Consider the following 24,458-nt stretch of genomic DNA (forward strand, 5'->3'; position numbering starts at 1 on the left):
CATAGTTTTGAGTGTTAATTTTCAGATTCTATTGTATACACGGTTCGGTGTGTGAACCAGTGTGAGAGGAGAGAGTTGTATCTCTTGTAAGCAGTAAAGTAGGAGGGAGTTGTACCTCTTGTAAGTAGTGGATTGTATGGGAAGGTCCGTCCCAATTTAAGGAGCAGGGATTTAGTCAATCCTTGAGTGGTTGCTCAAGGCGAGGAGGTAGGCCAAGTCGAATAAACCTCGTAAAACTATGTTTGTCTTCTTTCTTCCCTTTACTCTTTATTTTCAGCACTACATTTAAATTGTGTATATTGCATGTATAGGTTGGATAGTTTTACACATAAGTAATTGAGTAACAAGAAGTCATTAGTAAATATATAAGAAGGGTTTAGGAGGTAACTAATTGTCAAAGAATTTTATAAATACCCAATTCACCCCCCCCCCCCCCCCGCCCTCTTGGGATTACACCTGATTCAACAAGTTGGAGTGCAGGCATGAAGTGTATTTTCATTTAACGCTCTCAAAATCAATCAAAAAGTATTCAAAGCTCCCCAAGCATGTCCTAAAAGCGAGGCACTAGGGTTTAGGGGTTTTATTTTTATAAGTAATCTCGACTTTAGATTAAGTTTTGACCATTGGATCTATTATATTAAGTAAACAATATGCGTGTTTTCTCGCTAAAGTTCAAAATTTTAAAGTCTCCATTGGTTTAGTTGACTGTGCTTTTGGGTTTGGTCTTGTGATGTTCCTTAAAGCACTAAAAAATATAATCTGCACACAGGGTCAGACAGCTGAACTATAGGTTTAGTCTTCTAAAGTCCCAACTCAGACGATTGAACTGAAGGTTCAGTCTTTTGAGGATGTTCTGCCTGTTCTGTGTTTCAGAAAATAAATATTCAGACGATTGAACTAATTATTCAATCTTTTGAGGAAATTCTTCAGACATCTGAAGTAAAACATCAATCGTCTAAGGTTGCATCTTCAAACTTTTGAGGGTATACCTTAGTCGTCTAGGCAGACCAACTTTATAATTTTAAGTTTTGTTTTCAAAATCAATTTTGCTCTTTTTCTTTGATATCTTATAAAACATTTTCAGGGTACAAAATAAGGTCTCTAAATCCATAATTAACCCTAGAAGATTTTTATAAGATGCATGTGTCCTAAGATTAGTCTAGGGTATATTTTAAGCTTCTAGTTATATCATATAAAATGTGCAAATACAATCAATTCTAAATACCAATTCCAATGACAATCTAGAACTTAAGGCTTGCATCTTCATTCTTATAGTCTTTTAGTTCCATAATTTATGCCAAGTTGTATATGCTTTAATCGTCGTGGCTTCCATGACTTCCTCACATTCCGTACATGCTAAATAATGTTCTTGCTCACAATCTCAATGCATAGATCAAATACAAAGTGATTTTTCATTATCAAAATATGATTGGACTCATAGAGTCAACATCCTTTAGTGATGCCCTTGGTGATTGATTTATCAAGAACCAAGTCATACTAATTGCCTTGGCCCAGAAGTTCTTCGATAGTCCTGTATGAAGCTTGAGACACTGAACTCTTTCAGTTAGAGTTCAATTCCTTGATTCAGCCACACCATTTTGTTGAGGTTTCCGACGAAGAGTGAAGTGTCTCTTAATGCCCTGCTGCTCACAAATCTCCATGAACCTAGAATCAATGTACTCGGTCCCATTGTCTGACCTTGGACATTTGATTCTCCTCACCTTTAGGTTTTCCACTTTAGCTTTCCACAACTTGAACTTGACAAATGTATCAGACTTGTGCCGCATAAAGTATTCCAGACTTTTCATGAGTAATCATCAACAAAACTCACATAATAAACATGTCCACCTCTTTATACTACTCTAACTAGACCCCAAACATCGAAATGTACATAATCAAGAATACCTTTCATCTTGTGAATGCTTGATTTGAATTTTTCCCTATTTTGTTTTCTAAGAACACAAATCTTGAAAAAATTTAGCTTATATGTTTTCATGCTTTTCTAGAGTTTCCTCTCGTGAATTTCTTTTATACCATGTTCTCCTAAATGCTTGAAACCCATATACCATAAGACGGTTTCATCAGATTCAGTATCTATGGCTGTAGCTCCACCTACAATAGCAATTCCCTGCAGTGTGTAAATATTCCCATCTAGTTTTTGCCCTTTCATCATCATCAGATTACATTTCCATTTTTTAATAGCCTCATCTTTGGACTTGTAATTGAAACCATTACAATCCAAGATGCCAAGTGAAATTAGAATCTTCCGTACTTTCGGTATGTGCCTTACATTACTCAAAGTTCTCACAGCACCATCAAACATTTTAATTTTAACATTTCCAATGCCAGTGATCTTATAAGAAACATCATTGCCCATAAGAACTGAACTTGAATAGACCAACATGTAAGTGCTGACCCACTCCTTGTTTGGAGTCATATGGTAAGAACATGCTAAGTCTAGAATCCATGAGTCCGTAAGATGATCTGACCTTGACGAAAATGAAAGTGTATCACCGTCACTATAAACTAAATTTTCTTCTCAAACCACATTCGCGGATTTTGAAGTCCCCTCATGCTTTTTAGAATTTCTTTTTTTCCAATACAAACACTCCAATTTAACTTGCCCATTTTTACCGCACTTATAACACTAGATATCATTTTTCTTCTTGGAATAAGTGCGGGATTTTTTTACTCAATCCACTTTTGAATTTTCATTTCCCACACTCATAGTTACCTTTCACCACAAGTCCTTCTCCGTGTGAGTTTTCATTGCAGATTTTTAGTCATTGATGAAAATTCAACAAGGCAATTGTCACCTCTTCTAAATTAAGAGTCTCTTTTCCCCATGTAAGAGTGGTAACTAAAATTTCTCAAGTATGAGTTGTTGGAAAGGAATTTAGTAAAGTCAAAGCCTTATCATCTTCTTCAAACTTAACATCAACACGTATTAAATCAATTATGATTTGATTAAATACATTGATGTGTTGATTTCAATTTGAACCATCAACCATTTTAAGCTAATAAAAATGCTGCTCAAGGAATAGTTTATTAGAAAGTGATTTGGACATGTACCATCTTTCAATATTTTGCCACACAACTGCTAGAGAATCCTCCTCCATCACATGAAAAAGCACTTCGTCAGCCAAACACAAATGTATTGTGGAAGCGGCCTTTGCCACTAATTCTCTACAATTTGCCTTATCCATACCTTCCAGTTGGACACTATACAAGGCCTTCACCATCCCTTACTACACAAGAAAATCCATCACTCTCCTCTACCACAAATCAAAATTTCTGATTCCATAAAATTTGACAACATCAAACCTTGTAGAAGAAGTACCCGATGACATGACAACAACACTCTGATACCAATTTTTGTGAAAAGAACTATGAATTTGGGATTGCACAATGGAATATAAATGCAGCAAACAATGAAGAACCAAAATATAATTCACACACACAAATTACATCTGAAAGTAATAAGAATCTACATAAAGATTTATGTGGTTCGGCAAAGCCTACATCCACGGAAGCAATCTGCAAATATTTTTAGTATGAAATTCTCAAATTACATAATACAATGGTATTGCAATGATCTTCTATCTCTCAATACACTCAGACAAGTGTATATACAAAGTTCCCTTTGGAGGTTTTCCCCTAAAACTCAACCAACTTAATGTTCAAATTCAAATTTTGAATTCAGCCTCTCTAGTTTTCTGAGATTTCTAAAATTTTAGGGAAATAGTTGACGGATTTCCCCTAAACGCTAATAAAAACCATGTCCTTCTCCTTGTGTATGTTAACCATTCCAAGAAATGAGCCATAAAACACAACAGTATTCTTAATTACATACATTATGATGCTTGGGGGTCGATGAGAGTAGCTTCACACAGAGGACAAGTTTATTTTGTGAGTTTCATCGATGACTACTCACGAAATGTACGGATGTACTTCTTGTGGCACAAGTTAGATATGTTTGCCAGGTTTAAGTTATGAAAACCTGAAGTTGAAAATCAAACTAGGAGAAGAATTAAATAACTCAAATCAGACAATGGGACCAAGCATGATGATTCTAAGTTCATGGAGTTTCGTGAGCAGCAAGGCATTAGGAGACATTTCACCGTTCGTCGGACACCTAAAAAAAATGGTGTGGCTCAAAGGATGAACCGGACTCTGGTTGAGAGAGCTTGGTATCTCAGGCTTAATGCAGGGCTAGTGAAGAACTTATGGGTCGAGGCAGTTAGTAAGGCTTTTTTCTTGGCGAACCGATCGCCAAGGGCATCACTAGCTGGGAAAGTGGTGGAGGAGATATGGGCAGGAAATGTGGTAGACTATTCTGAATTGAAGGTATTCAATTTTCCAACCTATGTACATGTATTTAGTGAGGAGAGATCAAAGCTTGATGCAAAGCTTGGACGCTGCATTTTTATGGGGTATCAAAAGGGTGTGAAGGGATTCAAGTTATGGAATCCAATGGCAAATAAGATAGTGATTAGTAAAGATGTAGTTTTCAATGAGAAAGCTATGATGAAGCATACTTAAGAAGATAATAAAGAGGAACATAACCTTGAAAACTGGTACAGAGATGAGCATGTTGTGCAAGTGGAGTTAGAAACTTAGGGCAATGATCTTGATCCCCTAGTCGTAGGGAGTTCTAGCTTTAGAAACTAACAAGTTGACAGTGTTCCTATATAAAGATCCATACGCACTATCAGGCAATCGCTGAGGTATGGATTTGACGATCTGGTATCTTATTCTTTCATTACCAGCTGCAAAGATCCAACTACTTTTCAAGAGTGTTGGCCTAACAAGGCTTGCAATTCATATTTTGATGATAATAAATCATGATGTGTTTAATATGGTTTAAGTGAAAGTTTTTCAGGAAAAAGGCAAAGCTTAAAGGTAGTGACAAAGCTCAAAAGGATGATAAAGTTTATGGATCAAAAGAGATCTTGAAGAGCATAAGGATTAAAGATAATTTGATGAAAGCTCAAAGAAAAGATCAGAAACTCAAAGGTGATAGGAGAACAAGGACTTACTTGAAGATCAAAGGAATAAAGTTTTAAGGATGTTTGTATATAAGTACTTCAAGTTAATTTCAAGTATAAGCTGAATTGAAGCTCTCATAAAATCAAAAGAAACTTAAAAATATATTTTCAGAAAAAAACCTAAAGTATGTTTTTTAAATCAAAGAAAAGAAGGGTTTTAAAAAGGAAAGTTTTTTAGTAAAATAGAAGGGCCAGGCGACTGCCTAAATTAAATGAAGAAATTTCAAAGAGGCAGTAGGGCGCTAGGCGACTACCTAAACATAGCTAGGCACCTGGGTGGTCATGCCAGGTGACTGTCTGGGTTTTGGCGGGCGACTGCCAGTGTTCTCTGTTTTAAGTTTCTTCTATGACAGGCGACTGCCACTCAAACGTTGGCTTAAAAACTTCCAACGGGAAGATTTTTAAATGGATATTTTGGGCACTACTATTTAAATTTGGGGGCTACTTCAAGGAAACTTGGGGGACAAGGAATTACTCTTAAACTTCTATAAATAGCCCCAAACTTCAAATATTTTAGACACCAAGAAATTTCCAGCAATCAAAGTTCTTTAAACAGCTCTCAAACTCTCCTGTGTTCATCCAGCTTCAAATACTAAATTACTGCTGATTCAAACTCCCAAGTAAAGCCTTCAAAGTCTGAATCTTTCAATATTTGGAAGATATTTGGTGATCTAAATTCAGTATTGAGCTTCAATCTTTTTATATTTGATTTTCTTTAAAGTATACTTGTGCTGAATGTTGTACTAACCTACTCTGCTGTGAGAGTGTTTTTCTTGTGCACAAACTCTTCTTTATCTTGGTTCTTGTTTATAGACGATTCAAGGTTGTAGAATCATTGGACCAAATGAGGGAATATCATTTAGAAAGGTAGGCTCTAGCCTAACAGAAGGAGTGATTGTAATCGTATTGTTCCAGCCGTCAACGGAACTGAACTAGTGAATCCTTTGGTGGTTTGCCAAAGGCGAGGACGTAGGCTAGGTATAAGCTGAACCTCGTAAAACCTTGTGTCTCTCTTTTCTTCCTTACTCTTTATTTTTTAGCAATACTTACAACCTGCGTGTATACTTTAAATTGTTAATTCTGAGTGTATGGTTGTTAAATAGATCGGAGCATAATTTGTTTTGGCTTGATCAACGTTGATTGCGGAAACAGAAAGGGACTACATTGGTTGATCATCCTAAACTTATTAATCTAAAAGTTTGTTTAAAAACTAAACACTAAGATGAATTATGAGTTTGGAATAAACACAAGGCTTACATAAATTTAGCATGCTTTACAATTTATTACATGGCTATTGATACAAAGATCAAGATTTTGATTATCTTGTTGATTGGTTGTGGTTGATTTGATTTTGTATTTACTTGTTGTGATTGTTGAAAAACAAAGTATTAAAATTGAAATATTTCTAAAAAAAATCCAATTCACCCCCCCTCTTGAGAAGCTATCCTAATTTCAATTGGTATCAAAGCCTAGTTATAGCAAATTCGTAACTAGAAGCTAAAAAAAAGATCTAAATGGCTAACATAGAAGTAGCTCCTTTTGGAGAGGGTCAATCCTCAACTCGTCCACCAATCTTTTGTGGACACAACTACACCTTTTGGAAAAAGAGAATGCAAATCTACCTCCAACACATGGATTGGAAAGCATGGGAACTAGTTATGGATGGAGACCTTATTCCCACCAAGATAGTAGATGGAAAACATATTCTGAAAGAGAAAAAGGATATGATCGATTCAGATTATAAAATTCTTCAAATAAACTCAAGTGCTATAAATTCTTTGTATTGTGCTTTAGACGTTAACGAATTTAATAGGGTTATGGCTCGCAAAACGGCTAAAGAAATATGGGACAAATTAAAAGTTACATATGAGGAACTATTGATGTTAGGGACAATAGGATAGACATGTTAACAAGCGAATATGAAGCATTCAAGATGAATTCAGATGAATCCATATCAAGTATGTACACAAGATTCACCCACATAATTAATTCCTTAAGTACCTTAGGAAAAACTTATACCACCTACAAAATGATTAGGAGAATTTTGAGAGGCCTTCCCTCCACATGGGAACCTAAGGCTATAGCAATTACCGAAGGAAGAAACCTTAAGACCACCTCCTTAGATGAACTTATAGGTTCACTCCTTACCTATGAAATGACTCTAAAAGAAAGAAATCCTCAACCAAAACATAAGAAATCTATTGTACTAAAAGCATCAAGCCACAGCTCAAGTGAAGAAGAAAGTAAAACAAGTGACTTAGATCAAGATGAATTAGCATTCATCACTAAGAGACTAGAAAATTTTTATAGAAGGAATAAAAGATTTCCTAAGAAGTTCAACAAAAGGAAAAATGAAAAAGGAGAATCAAGTAGAAAAGAAAGTAAAAGTAAAAGTGAACCTCCTATATGCTATCATTGTAAGAAACCAGGACATATCAAATTGGACTGCCCATTGCTCAAGAAAGACAAGAAGAAAAAGAAGGAAACTATGAAGGCTACTTGAGATGACTCAAGGTCCAGCAAAATGGAAAACGAATCAAGTGGACAAGAGATGGCAAACATATGCTTCATAGCGAATGATGAAGAGGTAAATTCCTACTACTCTTCAACAGAATCTTGCAATGAGTCATGTGATAGTATGCCCTCATACAAAAAATAACAAGCTAAATTATTTTCCTTACATAAAAGATTCATAAAAATTTCCAAAAGAAATATAACCTTGAAGGATCAAAATAAAGAACTATTGAAGCAACTTGAATCATTCAAAACCATTGAAAAAGAAAAAGATTCTTGTATTGAGAAGTTAGAGGAGGAAGTAAAAGTAACTCAAGAATTAGACAAAACTCATAAACAAAACTTTAATAGAAAAGATCTAGAAATAAATAAACTAAAGAAATTAGTAGAAGATAAAGAAAAAATTATATATAATTTTACAAAAGGTAAAGATAATTTTGAAAAAATGATTGGACAACAAAGGCTACATGGGAATAAAGAAGGAATAGGTTACAATTGTAAAACAAACAAAAAGAATAAGAAATTATACATGGGATACTTCGTCAAGGAAGCCAAGCACTATGCTAGCACTTTCTCAAACAACAAACATGGACACACTACTTGCTATATGTGCAAGACTAAAGGTCACGTAATGTTTGATTGCCCACTAAAAAGGAAGTATGTTAAAGTACAAGGAGAATGGAAAGTTAATAATGGAACTAACAAAAAAACAAAGAAAGTTAAAAGGAATTGGGTTCCAAAAACTAACACAGTGAGTCCTCCATTGTAGGTATGTTTTAGGACAACATCATCAACGAACAGGTGGTACTTGGACAGCGGGTGTTCAAGACACATGACCGGCGATAAGACCAAGTTTTCCTCTCTAAAACAAAAAGATGGAGGATATGTCACCTTCAGCGATAATGCCAAAGGTAAGATCATTGGCATCGGGAGAATAGGTAAAGAACCTTCAATACTATTGATATTGTACTATTAGTAGAAGGTTTAAAACACAATCTTTTAAGCATTAGCCAATTGAGTGACAAAGGGTTTGAAATAACCTTTAAGAAAGAAAAATGAGTTATTTAGAATCCCAAAGAAAATAAAATCTTGTTTATAGTTTATTGTATAAACCTTGAGAATCTGTTGAATCAAAATGTAACTTGATTGGCAACTATGAATGAAATAAGTTGGCTATGGCATAGGAAGTTAGGACATGCTAGCATGGACTTATTATCCAAATTATCAAAGAAAAATCTTGTAAAAGGATTACCAAATACCAAATTCATAAAAGACAAGATGTGTGACGCATGCCAAAAGGGAAAGCAAGTTAAAACAAGCTTTAAAAAGAAAAAAAGTATATATCTACTAAAAGTCCCCTAGAACTATTACACCTAGACTTATTCGGTCCAACTAGAACCTTAAGCCTAGGAGGAAAACAATATGCTTTTGTAATAGTGGATGATTATTCAAGATTCATTTGGGTATTATTCCTAACAAATAAAGATGAAGCTTGTGACATGCTAATCACCTTATGTAAGAAATTATAAAATGAAAATGGCTATAATGTAACGAGTTTTAGAAGTGATCAAGGTAGGGAGTTTAGAAACAAAGAGGTTGATAAATTCTGTAATGAATATGGAATAAACAATAATTTATCAGCACCTAGAACTCCACAACAAAATGGAGTTGTAGAAAGAAAAAATAGAACCGTACAAGAAATGGCAAGAACAATGATAAACGAAAATAACCTACCTAAATACTTTTGGGCTGAAGCTGTAAATACATCATGTTATATTGTAAATAGGGTATCTATAAGATGAAGTATAGACAAAACACCATATGAACTATGGAAAGGAAGAAAACCTAATATCTCTTACTTTCATGTATTTGGATGCAAATGTTTTATCCTCAACACTAAAGATGATTTAGGAAAGTTTGATGCAAAATCTGATGAAGGTATCTTTTTAGGCTACTCTACAAATAGCAAAGCCTATAGGGTTTATAATAGGAGAACTCTTACTATCATTGAATCAATACACATAACATTTGATGAATCAAATAATTATGAAAATAAAATTAAGAATGATGAAAAAGAAGATATTCCACTAAAAGAAGAATATCTTGAAATAAGAGAAGAAAATAATAATGAGACTTCAAATGAGAACATTGTAGAAAATATAAAACTACCTAAAGAATGGAGATATGATAAAAATCACCCAAAAGAACAAATTCTTGGCGAAATTTCGGAAGGAATAACCACTCGAGCCTCATTGAAAAATATTTGCAACCATTATGCCTTTTTATCCCAAGATGAACCTAAAAACATTGAAAAAGCCTTAAATGATGATTCTTGGATTATAGCTATGCAAGAGGAACTAAATTAATTTGAAAGAAGCCAAGTGTGGGAACTTATACCTAAACCCAAAGATAAATCAGTCATAGGAATAAAATGGGTGTTTAGAAATAAAAAGGATGAAAATGGAGTTGTTGTAAGAAATAAAACTAGGCTAGTAGCACAAGGTTATAATCAAGAAGAAGGAATTGATTACGATGAAACCTTTGCCCCCGTAGCAAGAATGGAAGCAATTAGGATGCTCTTAGCTTATGCAGCCTATAAGGACTTCAAATTATATCAAATGGATGTAAAAAGTGCTTTCTTAAATGGATATATAAATGAAGAAGTATATGTAAAACATCCTCCAGGTTTTGAAAATTTAAAAAATCCAGATCATGTATTTAAGTTAACTAAAGCTTTATATGGATTGAAACAAGCACCTAGAGTTTGGTATGAAAGGCTAAGTAAGTTCCTAATTCAAAATAATTTTTCAAGAGGAAAGATAGATAGTACTTTATTAATAAAAACCAAAAACAAAGATATGCTTATAGTACAAATTTATGTTGATGATATTATTTTTGGAGCAACTCATGAGGATTTGTGTAATGAATTTGCTAAGTCTATGCAAAAAGAGTTTGAGATGAGTATGATAGGAGAGTTAAATTACTTTCTAGGGTTACAAATCAAACAAGCAAAAAATGGAACTTTCATAAATCAAATTAAATGTATTAAAGACATGTTAAAAAAGTTTGATATGGAAGAAAGTAAACCTATAGGAACTCCCATGAGCACTTCAATTAGTCTTGACAAGGATGAAAAAGGGAAACAAGTAGATACTAAGCATTATCGAGGTATGATAGGAAGCTTACTTTACTTAACAGCAAGTAGACCGGATATTATGTTTAGTGTATGTATGTGTGCTAGGTTCCAATTGGCTCCTAAGGAATCACACCAATCTGCGGTTAAAAGAATCCTTAGATATCTACTAGGCACACTTGAACTAGGTTTATGGTATCCAAAGGGAACTGAATTTGAAATGATAAGCTATTCTGATGCAGACTTTGCTGGATGCAAGATAGATAGAAAAAGCACAAGTGGAATGTGCCATTTTCTAGGACACTCTTTAGTTTCCTGGTCTTCAAAGAAACAAAACTCTGTAGCATTATCCACAGTAGAAGAAGAATACATAGCAACGGGGAGTTGCTGTGCCCAAACATTGTATACGAAACAACAACTAAAAGATTTCAAAATTCAATATCAAACTATTCCAATTAAATGTGACAACACAAGTGCCATAAATATTTCAAAAAATTTGGTATCTCACTCAAGAACAAAACATATTGACAAAAGACATCACTTCTTGAGAGATCATGTGCAAAACGAAGACATAATGCTAGAATTTATAAATACTAATGACCAATTAGCAGATATATTCACAAAACCACTCTTTGAAGAGCGATTCATATTCAGTAGAAGAGAATTGGGAATGATGCATATTCGAGAAGTAAACTAAAAAAAATTTTCTGCTTGGCAGCACCTGCCAAGCTACTAACTTTCAAGTTTTTTATTGACAGGCGCCTGCCTTATCCTAAAAGGCGACTGCCTCGCAGCGAGTAGGGTTTAAAACCCTGTTTTATGTCTTTTTAACTTCCTTCAGGCGCCTGCTCCTTCTTCGCTCTCTCTCTGAAAATCTTCTCTCCTACTTTTTTCCACACAGAACCTTCTTCCAAATCAGCCTGAAACCGAGCATCAAACCTGCCCTCCACATCAAATCGTGAATACAACCTAGTTTTTATCAACTTTCCTCTTCAATACAGATAAAATTGGTTGGGACCAAGGGTTCTTCCTCTTCGACAAGGATAAAAAATGATGAAGTAGAGAAATGGTTAGTAACTCCACATGCTAAGCAACTCTATATGAATCAAATCACTTCAATCGAACCCAATCTAGGTAAAGTTCTGGATGTTACATTCTTTAATTCATATTTTCCTGAAATTATAGAACTTTTTAAGGAAATTGGGTGGGATCGGTTTATTACATATCAAGCAAAAGGATACTATCCAAACATGGTTTGGATTTTCTATGCAAATATGGAAAGGTTTGAAAATGGGATCAAAACAAATCTTGTTAGCTTTGGTGCAATCCCAAAAGGGGGGGGGTGAATTGGGTATTTAAAATTTATCACCTAGGTTAAACCAGATAAACAGTATTACTTAACCTAGGTTCTGTCTATGCAAATGTAAATCTAATCATTCACAATATAACATACACGTGTAGTAAGTAAATTTCGGAAATGTAAATGAACACGCACGATATGTTATCGAGGTTCGGCCAACAGTGCCTATGTCCCCGCCTTTGCCACACCAGCACAAGGATTACCACTATAATGATCAGTTAAACGGGTGCTGCGGCACCTAATACAACCAGGTCAATTCACAGGACTGACCTCAACCGACACGCCTTAACAAGACGACGCACCTAGCTTTCCTAACCAGGTCTAAGCCAATCCGGGACTATTCCAGGGCTAGTCTCCCTCTTCAGGCCCGTCCCTGGAAATACAAAAAATGTGTATAAAATTTGTACACGAAAATATGCTTATAGAAAAGTAGATGTGTGCACCAATACAGGTCAATCAATAATGCAAGCACGCATAATATGTAGATATGCTCAGTGCTCTAATGTGTGCTAAATACTCAATCAGGTATGATAATCAATCAAGATCTAGAGTGTGTATCTAAGCAAGATTTGAAACATAATATTCGAATATCACAAAATCAGATCAGGGTTTCAAATATGCTAAGCAAGATAGATCAAACAAACTCAATACACTATTTCAATGTCTAAAGCACAATGGAGTTGTTTGAAAGACTAGCTTTTCGCAAAAAGATCTTTGCACACAAAATCTAGGTTTAGGTATCTTGCAACAACAATGCAAGAACCACAACCCTCAAAGTCTTCCCACACAAGATTTATCAAATGAAATCCGTGGAAGAACTTTAGGCTATACTCTCAAATAAAATCAATTCAAACTTTATACCGAAAGAGAGTATTAGCTAGAGAGATTACGCACTATAGCCTTATTGAAATACTCACAATGCTTAGAGAAATCAAGATTGAAGAGTATGTGAGTGTTTACAAGAAGTATTTGGCTAATATAGGATTTTGAGAGTTGAGAGAGTTTTGCCCTAATAAAGTTTGCTAATCCTTTTAAATAATGATAAATGAATGGGTATATATAGGCAAGGAGGTATTTTTGACCATTGGGGACCTATTGGGCATTATTAAGAAAGTTTTAAATCATTTTAAAATAATTAACCCTATTTAAAATATGTTTAACCGCGGTAAAAATCAAGGCAACCCAAGAGGTCTAATCGACCAGAAATGTTTCGGTCAACCAAGTCTCATATGGTTCGGTCGACTAGGGAAATGTTGAACTAAGGGCTCGGTCGACCAGGAGAGGGCGATTTTCTAATTTTTCGAGGTTCAGTTGACCAGACCATTTTGAACTGCCTAGTTTGATCGACCAGACTGCTGGAAATTCTCCTGAGGACCCTTCGGTCAACCAGGTAGTTGGAGAACAAAAGTTCTCGGTCGACCAGATGGTCAAATGTTGACCAAGGAGGGTTTCGGTCGATCAGGTCTCTTTGAACAACCTCTTTCGGTCGACCAGGTGGTCAAATTTTTGACCCAGGGAGGTTTTGGTTGACCAGGGCTTTTTGAACTACGTGGTTCGGTCGACCAAATGATCAAACTTTGACCCAGGGAGGTTTCGGTCGACCAAGGCTTTTTGAACTAACTTGGCTGGTCGACCAAATGGTCAAACTTTTGACCCAGGGAGGTTTCGGTCGACCAGGGCTTTTTGAACTAACTTGGATGGTCGACCAGATGGTCAAACTTTTGACCTAGGGAGGTTTCGGTCGACCAGGGCCTTTTGAACTAACTTGGCTAGTCGACCGAAAGTGCACCATGTATGCATTTCGGTCCCATTTTGAAACATACAAGCCCTATTCAAGTTCCTAACAAACATAAATGTAAATGTGTGTCCTAGGGTCACTTGGGGTCCAATTTGAAGACACCGAAAAAGTCCGGTGTCGGTCGACCGAAGGGTGTTCCCTAAGGTCTTTCTATGGTCCGTGTAAGTACCTAAAGTCCAACTAAGGTCGATTTGAGCATACCTACCTATCATGCATGATGCAAATTATTACAAGCCATATGGGTGTACAATCCATAATAAAATTACATCCCAGAATGAAAAAACTGAAAAATAAATACAATTGCAGCACAAGATTCTTCATTCATCGGCACGAACACCGCACGCCATCATAATAAATCTTTTAGTCTTGAAGTGCACACAAGGTGAACCTGCATAAAGTTCTCAGTACAACCATTAGTACCAAGAGTATTTGTCATAATCAAAACAGGGCATGACTAATCAAGTCAACAAATCTTCTAAGGAAAAATATTCATCTTACTTCCATATCTTTGGGAAAAATTCTTTGAGTCAAGCCAGGAGATTTTGAGGTTCATATTGTTGAGAAACAATGGATAATGTCTTAAGGATTTACTCCAGAGGAATTTTTACCTGTAGTCATAATTGATACACCTCTCTCCTTTGGGCATCCACCTCTTTACAAACAGCTCAATCTACAAGCTCTAATCCTGCACAAACTTATTACATGTAATATCCTACCACGTTCTGATTCTCATGATCATATTTCATTCTTAGATTGTTTTGTTATGTGGTGTATTCTTAAAGGAAAAGAGTTGGATCTTCCAAGTTTACTTATCAAATGGATTATTATGAAAGTTGATGCCCCTCGTGTCATTTTACCATATGCTGTGATGTTAAATATGGTATTTGCTCATTTTAATGTTCTTACACCATCATTTAACTTCACTACAAAACCCATTACGATATCTTTTCTGATACTATTCTTAAGCGTATGGAATATAAGAACTCTCATCAAGGGTGCTTTTATAAGGGACATCGTCATGTATCATCTGCACCACCACCTCAGTCTTCCATACCAGCCTCTTCAGTTCAACTTGACCCAGAAACTTCTTCTTAGTTTGTTCCATTTTTTAATCACTATATGAACTTCAATGATGGAATGCAATCTAGACTTGGTACACTAAAAGAGAAGGTTTCTACTGTGGAAACTCATTGTTCCAGCCTTGTTCAGCGTGTTGACAAGATTGAGAAACATTTGGCTAGTTCTTCTAAAGGCAAATCTTAGATGGATATCAGCTCTGCTCCATCAAGTGATGATGAATCTGCTGAAAAATCTTGTAAACAAGAAGAAGAAGAAGATGAAAGTGGGTCTATGGAAGCCTCCGATTGATGTGTTTCATCTATGAGCTATTTAACACTTTTTTCTATGTATTAGTGCTTTATCGGATAGCATGTTCTTTATATTTGTAAGATCTACAGGTACTATGTATTGCAGCACTTCACTATTTTTTTTGTATTACTCTCTTCTCCTTTTTGATTGATGTCCAAAGGGGGAGATGTTTGAGCAAAGGAAGTGCAAAAAATGAAAAATGCTAATATGCTATCGTTTGTAAAAATATGAATATGTATGGATTATCTTGTATGGATGGATATATATGGGTATGATCATTTTGCAAGTAACATGAATTCATTACTTATATAACTATGAATATATCAAGCTTGTTGAAAGGGGGAGCTATGAGTATTATCTCTTATTATTTTTACTCTCGATTTGTCATCATCAAAAAGGGGGAGATTGTTGGCCTAACAAGGCTTACAATTCTTATTTTGATGATAACAAATCGTGATGTGTTTAATATGGTTTAAGTGAAAGTTTTTCAGGAAAAAGGCAAAGCTTAAACGTAGTGACAAAGCTCAAAAGGATGATAAAGTTTATGGATCAAAAAATATCTTGAAGAGCATAAGGATTAAAGATAATTTGATGAAAGCTCAAAGAAAAGATCAGAAACTCAAAGATGATAGAAGAACAAGGACTTACTTGAAGATCGAAGAAATAAAGTTTTAAGGATGTTTGTATGTAAGTACTTCAAGTTAATTTCAAGTATAAACTGAATTGAAGCTCTCATAAAATCAAAAAAAACTTAAAAATATATTTTTAGAAAAACCCTAATGTGTGTTTTTTAAATCAAATAAAATAAGGGTTTTAAAAAGAAAAGTTTTTTAGTAAAACAAAACGGCCAGGCGATTGCCTTCATGTGGTAGGCGACTGCCCAAATTAAATGAAGAATTTTCAAAGAGGCAGTAGGGTGTCAGGCGACTACCTGAACATAGCCAGGCGCCTAGGCGGTCATGCTAGCTGACTGTCTGGGTTCTGGAAGGTGATTTCCAGTGTTCTATGTTTTAAGTTTCTTCTATGACAGGCGATTGCCACTCGAACGTTGGCTTAAAAACTTCCTACGGGAAGATTTTTTAAATGGATTTTTTGGGCACTACTATTTTGAAAAACTTGGGGACTACTTCAAGAAAACTTGGGGGACAAGGAATTACTCTTAAACTTCTATAAATAGCCCCAAACTTCAACGATTTTAGACACCAAGAAATTTCCAGCAATCAAAGTACTCTAAAAAGCTCTCAAACTCTCTATTGTTCATCCAACTTCAAATACTGAATTACTGCTGATTCAAACTCTGAAGTAAAGTCTTCAAAGTCTGAATCTTTTAATATTTAGAAGATATTTGGTGATCTAAATTCAGTATTGAGCTTCAATCTTTTTATAATTAATTTTCTTTAAAGTATACTTGTGCTGAATGTTGTACTAACCTACTTTGCTGTGAGAGTGTTTTTCTTGTACACAAACTCTTCTCTATCTTGGTTCTTGTTTATAGATGATTCAAGGTTGTGGAATCATTGTACCAAATGAGGGAATATCATTTGGAGAGGTAGGCTCTAGCCTAATGAAAGGAGTGATTGTAATTGGTATTATTCCAGCCGTCAACGGAACTGAACTAGTGAATCCTTTGGTGGTTTGCCAAAGGTGAGGACGTAGGCTGGATATAAGCTGAACCTCGTAAAGCCTTGTGTCTCTCTTTTCTTCCTTACTCTTTATTTTTCAGCAATACTTACAACCTGCGTGTATGCTTTAAATTGTTAATTATGAGTGTATGGTTGTTAAATAAACTGGATGATAATTTGTTTTGGCTTGATCAGCATTGATTGCGGAAACCGAAAACGACTACGTTGGTTGATTATCCTAAACTTATTAATCTGAAAGTTTGTTTAAAAACTAAACACTAAGAAGAATTGTGAGTTTGGAATAAACACATGACTTACATAAATTCAACGTGCTTTACAATTTATTATAGGGCTATTGATAAAAAGATCAAGATTTTGATTATCTTGTTAATTGGTTGTGGTTGAATTGAATTTTTATTTACTTGTTGTGATTGTTGAAAAACAAAGTATTAAAATTGAAATATTTCTAAAAAGAATCCAATTCACCCCCCCCCCTCTTGAGAAGCTAACCTAATTTCAAAGAGATAGTGCACGGACATGAGAAAAATAGGTAGATGGGTTCTATGATTGAGGAAATTGAGTCATTGCATAAGAATTAGACATGGAATTTTTTGGAACTTTCAATTGGGAAGAGAGTGATAGGCTATAAATTGGCATATAGGAAGAAGGAAGCAATTTCAGAAAAGGAATGAGAGAAATTCAAGGCACGATTAGTAGCAAAGGGATACTTAGAGAAGAAGGGAGTAGAATATGATGAAATCTTCTCACCTGTGGTTCGACACAGTTCCATCAGGGTAGTGTTAGGATTAGTGGCTCATTATGGCCTACATTTTAAACAAATAGATCAGAAGACAATATTTCTCCACGGTGACTTGGAGGAGCAGATCTATATGGTATAATCAGAGGGATTTACTCAACCCACACAAGAGCACTTAGTTGGCAAATTGAAGAAGTCTCTTTATGGGCTGAAACAGTCTCCGAGGGAATGGTACAAATAGTTTGATTCCTATACGATCCAAATAGGCTACAAGAGGTGCGAGTATGATTGCTACGTATATGTGAAAGATCTTGATAATGGTTCTCTCACTTTCTTATATATGTATTTCGATGACATGCTAATAGCCATGAATGACATAACTGTGGTAAATTATGTGAATTCCGATGTTATCCCAAGAGGGGGGGTGAATTGGGTATTTTAAAAATAAATTAAGTTCTTTAAGTTCAAATTTTGAAAACTATCAATTGCAAACTTGCAAGCTACTTACAACTACCTTAATGATTTTCAATTAATCAACCTAATAAGTGATTTTATTAATCAACCTAATTTATCCAAGTACTTTGCAGACCTACTATCTACTTAAAATATTCACAATATTCACACAAATAAGATTATGTAGAAATTAAATAGAGGTAAGGGTAAAAGAGATGCACACTCAATTTTTACGAGGTTCGGCCTACCCCAGCCTACATCCTTGCCTTGAGCAACCCACACAAGGATTCCACTAAAAATCCACTCCTTTAACTGGGATGGAGCTTCCCTTACAATCTGCTGCTTACAAGAGGTGTAACTTCCTCCTCAATCTTGATTTACAACCTGAACCATGAATACAAAATAATGAATAGAATTTCTGCAAAACTCAGAATGCTTCTAACCAAGATAGTGAGTACAATAGAATTCCTAGCACATAATCATTCGATAATACATGAAGCTTAATGTGTATGTAACAATAAGATCGTTATATGAGTAATGAGATACTTCCCAAATTTACGTTTTAATCAATATCTCCCAAAAATAAATTCTTAAAAATGAGTGCTTTGGAGATCTTAGGGTTTGATTTCAGATCACTTTATGCAAGAATAGAAAATGAGATCCTTTTAAAAATAATCTTGAATAACATGCAAATCTATGTTCTTGCTATCAAATAATTTCTAGAATTAAATCTTTCAATAAAAGTAGGACTTTGAATATTTCAAAGATTTAAACAATATTTTTCAAAAGATATTCCTAAAGAATATGTATATATAAGCTCTTAGAATTTTGCAATTAGATAGTTTTTTCAATAACCAAATACCAAATCTTTGAATGAAAATATAGATTTAAATATCTCAAAGATTTTTGTTTTAGAAAAAATTTTCTCTAGTATTTGATTCAATCGATGAATATAAAATGCACAACAATATTTTTGCTCCTAAGAAAATATTAAATATATTGAATGTGGGAAACAAGAAATAACATTTAAATGCTCAAAATACTCAAATCTCAATACCAACGTTGATTGCAAAATATGTGCGTGAATGCCTTTTGATTAATGTGACTAATGCCCAAAACTGGATGTAAAATGCTTTGAAGTGTAGGCACAAGTTTAGCAATATGTTCAAGGCTCTCAGAATGTAGGCAAAAAGTTCAAGGCTCTCAATAATATGCCAAAAAGTTATGCTCTAGTGTTTAGAGATTAGGTTTATAAGTGTTCTCCATAGGTGATCAAATCCTAGTCATTTGATCATTTAACAATAAAGGTTTTCATCCGTATTTGCACTAAGAAGGGTGTTTTGTGTCGCGACCTTCGTTGATGAATGGGTACATTCGTCGACGAGATCCTGAGTTCGTCAATGAGAGCACTGTCTAAACTTTTTGTGCTCTTGGTATTTTTTTGTCGATGAGAAAAAACCGTTCATCACTGAGTGGCCTTGATGAGTTCGTCGATGAGGCCATGGGGTTCGTCAACGAAGCCTATAAAACTTGCCTTTAAAAATTCATTCAACCTAGAACTAATGTAAATGAATATTTCATGAAATGCATGAGTCTTAAGGTTAGTTTAGGGAATATTTGAGCTTGGAATTATATCATATGACATATGTAAATACATTCAATTCTAAATACCCATTCCAATTGAAGATCTTGAACTTGAAGCTTGCCTCTTCATCCTTTTATTCCTCTAGTTTCGTGGATTGAGCCAAGTCATATGTACTTTAGGTTCCTCGTGGCTTCCATATCAAGTTTACCATTCATGCATTCTAAATCATGTTCTTGTTCACAAACTCAATTGTATAAGTCAAATACCAAGTGATTTGTCATTATCAAAACATGATTGGACTGATAAAGTCAACAAATCAATTGAAGATTCCGCTACAGAAAGAGTTCAACATGAAGGATCTTGATGCTGGCAAGAAGATACTTAGGATGGAGATTTGCCGGGACAAAACTACAGGTAGGTTGTGGTTATCTCAGGGTGGTTATGTGGAGAAGGTGTTGGAAAGGTTTAGCATGGTTGATGTTAAATCGGTATGTACACCTCTAGAAAATCACTTTAAATTGTCTACCACTGAATGCCCAAGGACGAATGATGAAATCCAGGTCATGTCAAAGGTCCCCAATGCTAGTTGTTGGCTTTGGTATATTCCTAGGAGGGGGGTGAATTGGGTATTTAAAAATTCTTCCTAGGTTAAACCAGAATCCACAATCTGTAATTCCCAACCTAGGGCATGTCTAAGCACATACCTACCCCAACAAAATAATACTGAGCAGATATATAAAACAGATGCAGCAGACTCAGTATTTCCCAATCATTCATAGTATTTAAAACATGCACAACAATCCTATAGCAATTCAAATATAAACACACATGTGCATAAATTAAATTGCGAAAATATAAAGAGTATAGGGGGAAAAAAAGCACACACGGGATATGTTACCGAGGTTCGGCCAATACTACCTACATCCCCGCCTCTAGCTCGCAAGCCTGAGGATTCCACTAATGCTTGCTTAATGGGTGGAGTGGCACTGGTTACAACCAGGTCAATTAGCGGGGCTAAACTTAACCTATACACACCTTACTTGGATGGTGCACCTAGCTTTTTTGACCAGGTTTAAGCTAATCCGGGACTATTCAATAGGGCTAGTCTCCCTCTTTAGGCCCATGCCAGGAATACAACGAATATAAAACTTTGCGTACAAATAAATGCTTCTTAACTAAGCAGATTATATACCATAAAGCACAATATCAATCAATCAATGCACATCAATAATATAGGAACAGTAAGCTCAGTGATGTAAATGTGTGCAATCAACACTCAGTTTAATGATTTTTCTCAAGTAAGCACTAGAGTGTTTTAATAAGCTAATGTTTAAAACTATAAACCAAAGTATGTCTCAATTACAAGTTAGGGTTTTAAAGATTTCCAACAATAGTAATCAAAATATCTCTAAAAATATTTTCTCAATGTTCTAGCACAAAGATATATTTGAAATATAAGCTTGTCAAAAATAATTTTATCATAATCAAAATACAAGCCTTGGAGTCTTGTAATGCAAATGCCAAGACTCACAAGCTTCAATGTTTTCCCCACACAATGAGGTTATTAAATAAATCAAGCTAAAACTATAAGCTAAAACTCTCGATAAAAATCAATCAAGCAATAAATCAAAGAGTATTCATCGTAGTATAGGAAGATGAGCTCTCAAAATTTTAAAGGAAATTTCCTTATTCTAAATCCCTAATCTTCTTTTAATTTTTGCAAATGATCACATATATATAGCCTTACTAAAAAATATAACCGTTAGGACACAAAGGGTATTATTAAATTTGTTTAATGAATTTTAATCCCAATTTACCCTTAATTAACAACAATTACCCCTGTGGTAAAAATTTTGCAACTCGAGAGTTTTGGTCGATTGAGCCCAAGGTTCGGTCACTCGAACAGACACAATGGAAAAAGCGAGTTTTCCATGTTCAGGTGCCGGAATTTATATTTGGGTCGCTCAACCAGGTGATTCTCCAAAAGATTGCGATTCAGTCGCCCGGTCCTAAGTTTGGTTTACCGAACTTCCAAGTTCGGTCACCCGAGGTGAAAATGAACTACGAGTTCAGACACCCATGGACGATGGACAAGTATATAGTATGTGTTCGGTCAACCATGGATGGTGAAGTCTTTTTGGGTTCAGTCACCTGAATCGTGGTCAACTTTTTTACCAATCCACGGTTCAGTCGACTGAGGCAATTTGACTTACTTGGTTTAGTCGCCCGAAGTCAGTTCATTTAGCCTTTTAACTCCTATTTTAAGCCCATCGATTTGCCTAATATTATATGTGATATTGGGGACTATCTTTCGTGAGATTTCAAGGACCTAGGGTCTTTCTAAGGTCATTTTTAAGTTTTTAAAAAAAGCCCAAAAATCTAGCGTCAGTCGACCGAAGGGTGATCCCTAAAGTCTTTCTATGGTCTGAGCTTTAGTTACTACATGCATGCTATGCAGATATTATTACAAACCCATTTAAACTAAAATTCTTATAGACCGAAAGATAAAAAATACAACAATAAATATGTTGGGTCTTCGCTTCTCTTTAGGTTGCCGCATGCCATCATATGAACTTTCCAATAAGAACCTACACACAAACTTGGCAATGATTAAATACTAAAGTATTTGTCATGATCAAAACAAGGGTGTGACCCATAGGGTCAAACCTAATGTTGTGGGGAGTTTAATGTATGGCATGGTGTGTACAAGATCGGACTTGGAACATGTAGTAAGTGTGGTAAGTTTCTCTCTAATCCAGGTAGACAGCATTAGGAAGCCGTCAAATGGATTTTCAGATACTTACAAGATACTTCTATCTATGGTATCATGTTTGGCAAATAATAGAATAGTCCATCAGTTGTCAGGTTTTTTTATGCTGATTATACAGGGGATATGGATGATAAAGAGTCTACAACGGGTTATGTATTCACTCTTATGGGTTGAACTATTTACTGGAGGTCTATAGTACAATCCTTGGTGGCACTATCTATAACTGAGCCTCAATATATGGCAGTTACCGAAGCTACAAAGGAAGCGTTATGGCTTATTGGTTTAGTTAAGGAGTTGGGTATACAGTAAGGGGAGTTGTGTTGCATTGTGATAGTTAGAGTGCCATCTATTTGGTGAAGATTCAAGTGTATCACGCTAGAACCAAACACATTAATATAAGGTTCAACAGGATTCGGGAATTGATTTCTTCAAGTGAACTTGTACTTGAGAAAGTTCACACATCTGAGAATGCAGTGAATATCTTAACTAAGCTAGTTACCACTAAAAAGTTCAAACATTGCTTAGACTTACTTTGTTTGCCTTATAAGGCTTAACATCTTGTTTTGATGCTAACAGACAAGTAGAACTTAACATGCTTTGTTTAAGTGATGTATTTTCATGACTCAATGATGAATGCAAGGTTATAGAGTTCATGAAAGTTTATATTTCAAAGAAGGATGATCAAAATGAAGCTTAAAGCATAGATTCAAAAATGGATTTAATGATAAAGCTTGAAGATCATGAGAGCATGAAGATTAAAGAGAACTTGATGAAAGCTCAAAGAAAGATGAAGCAAGCATAAAGACCTCAAGGAATTCAAGAATTTAAAATTTGAAACAGTCTGTAGGAATTTTCATGTAAGTACTTCAAATAATTTCAATATGGATACATGAAGTTCTTAGGTTAATTTATTGGACCTAGATACCTTTTAACATACTTGGAAAATATTTTTATAAGGTCAAAAATTATTTCAAAAATATTAGAATCAATTTTGGAATGAAAAACACCAAAAAGAGGATTTTCCAAATGTTGTTAATTTTTTTACATCCACATTGAGGTGCCTTCTCTTAACTTTCATTTCACACAATGCTCATTAAATTTGGAGTTATAAAGAAAACGTTATGACCAAAATACTAAAGGGTACTCGAAGCTGACAGCAGTGTTGTGTTCCACTAGCAGACTGCCTGAACCATGACAGGCGCCTGGGTGGGCAAGCCAGGTGACTGGCCGTGTCCTGGTAGATGACTACCACCCTACTACCCCTTTAAAAATAACATGGCGGGTGACTGCCAAATAGTGGCAGGCGACTATCACTCGAACATAATTTCAAAAAACTCAACGGAAACATTTTTAAATGATTTGTTTAGGGCTCAAACTTTGTGAAAACTTGGGAAATACTCCAAGTCACTTGGGGATCAAGTTACATACTTTTTAAAGTCTATAAATAAGCCTCAAACATCATTGAATCAAAACACCAAGAATTCAAATTCTGGAAATAATTCAAAATCTCTTTCAATTGCTCTCAACACTCAAAGGCACTTTCACTCTCATCTTGTCTACAAAATTTGCTGAAGTCTTGCTAATTAAATCACCAATATTGTGCTAAAAATTCTAAATCTTTCAATCATTAAAAAAATCATACGGTGAAAAATTCCTTGAGCTTCAAGTTAAATTCCATATTGTTATTTACTTTGAAGTATATTTGTGCTGAAAATTATTGTACTAATCAGCTCTTTGTGTGAGAAAATTCTTTGTACACTTCTATTTGATCTATTTATTGTAGATTGATGATTCCAAGGATTGTTTGGATCGTTGGCTAAGCAAGGGGATATTGCTTAGAGAGGCGGGCTCTAGCCTAGTTAAGGAGTGACCGGACGAGGGGATATCATTTGGAGAAGACGGGCTCTAGCCTTAACCAAGGAGTGTTGTAAAGGTATTGTTTCGCCTGGTAAAGGAACAGGTTTAGTGAATCCTTTTGTGGTTTGCCAAAGGCAAGAATGTAGGTTGGGTATAAGCCAAACCTCGTAAAAATCTCCGTCTCACTCTATCT

The sequence above is a fragment of the Malania oleifera genome, chromosome 11 (genome assembly GCF_029873635.1).
Source record: "Malania oleifera isolate guangnan ecotype guangnan chromosome 11, ASM2987363v1, whole genome shotgun sequence".
Lineage (NCBI taxonomy): Eukaryota > Viridiplantae > Streptophyta > Magnoliopsida > Santalales > Ximeniaceae > Malania > Malania oleifera.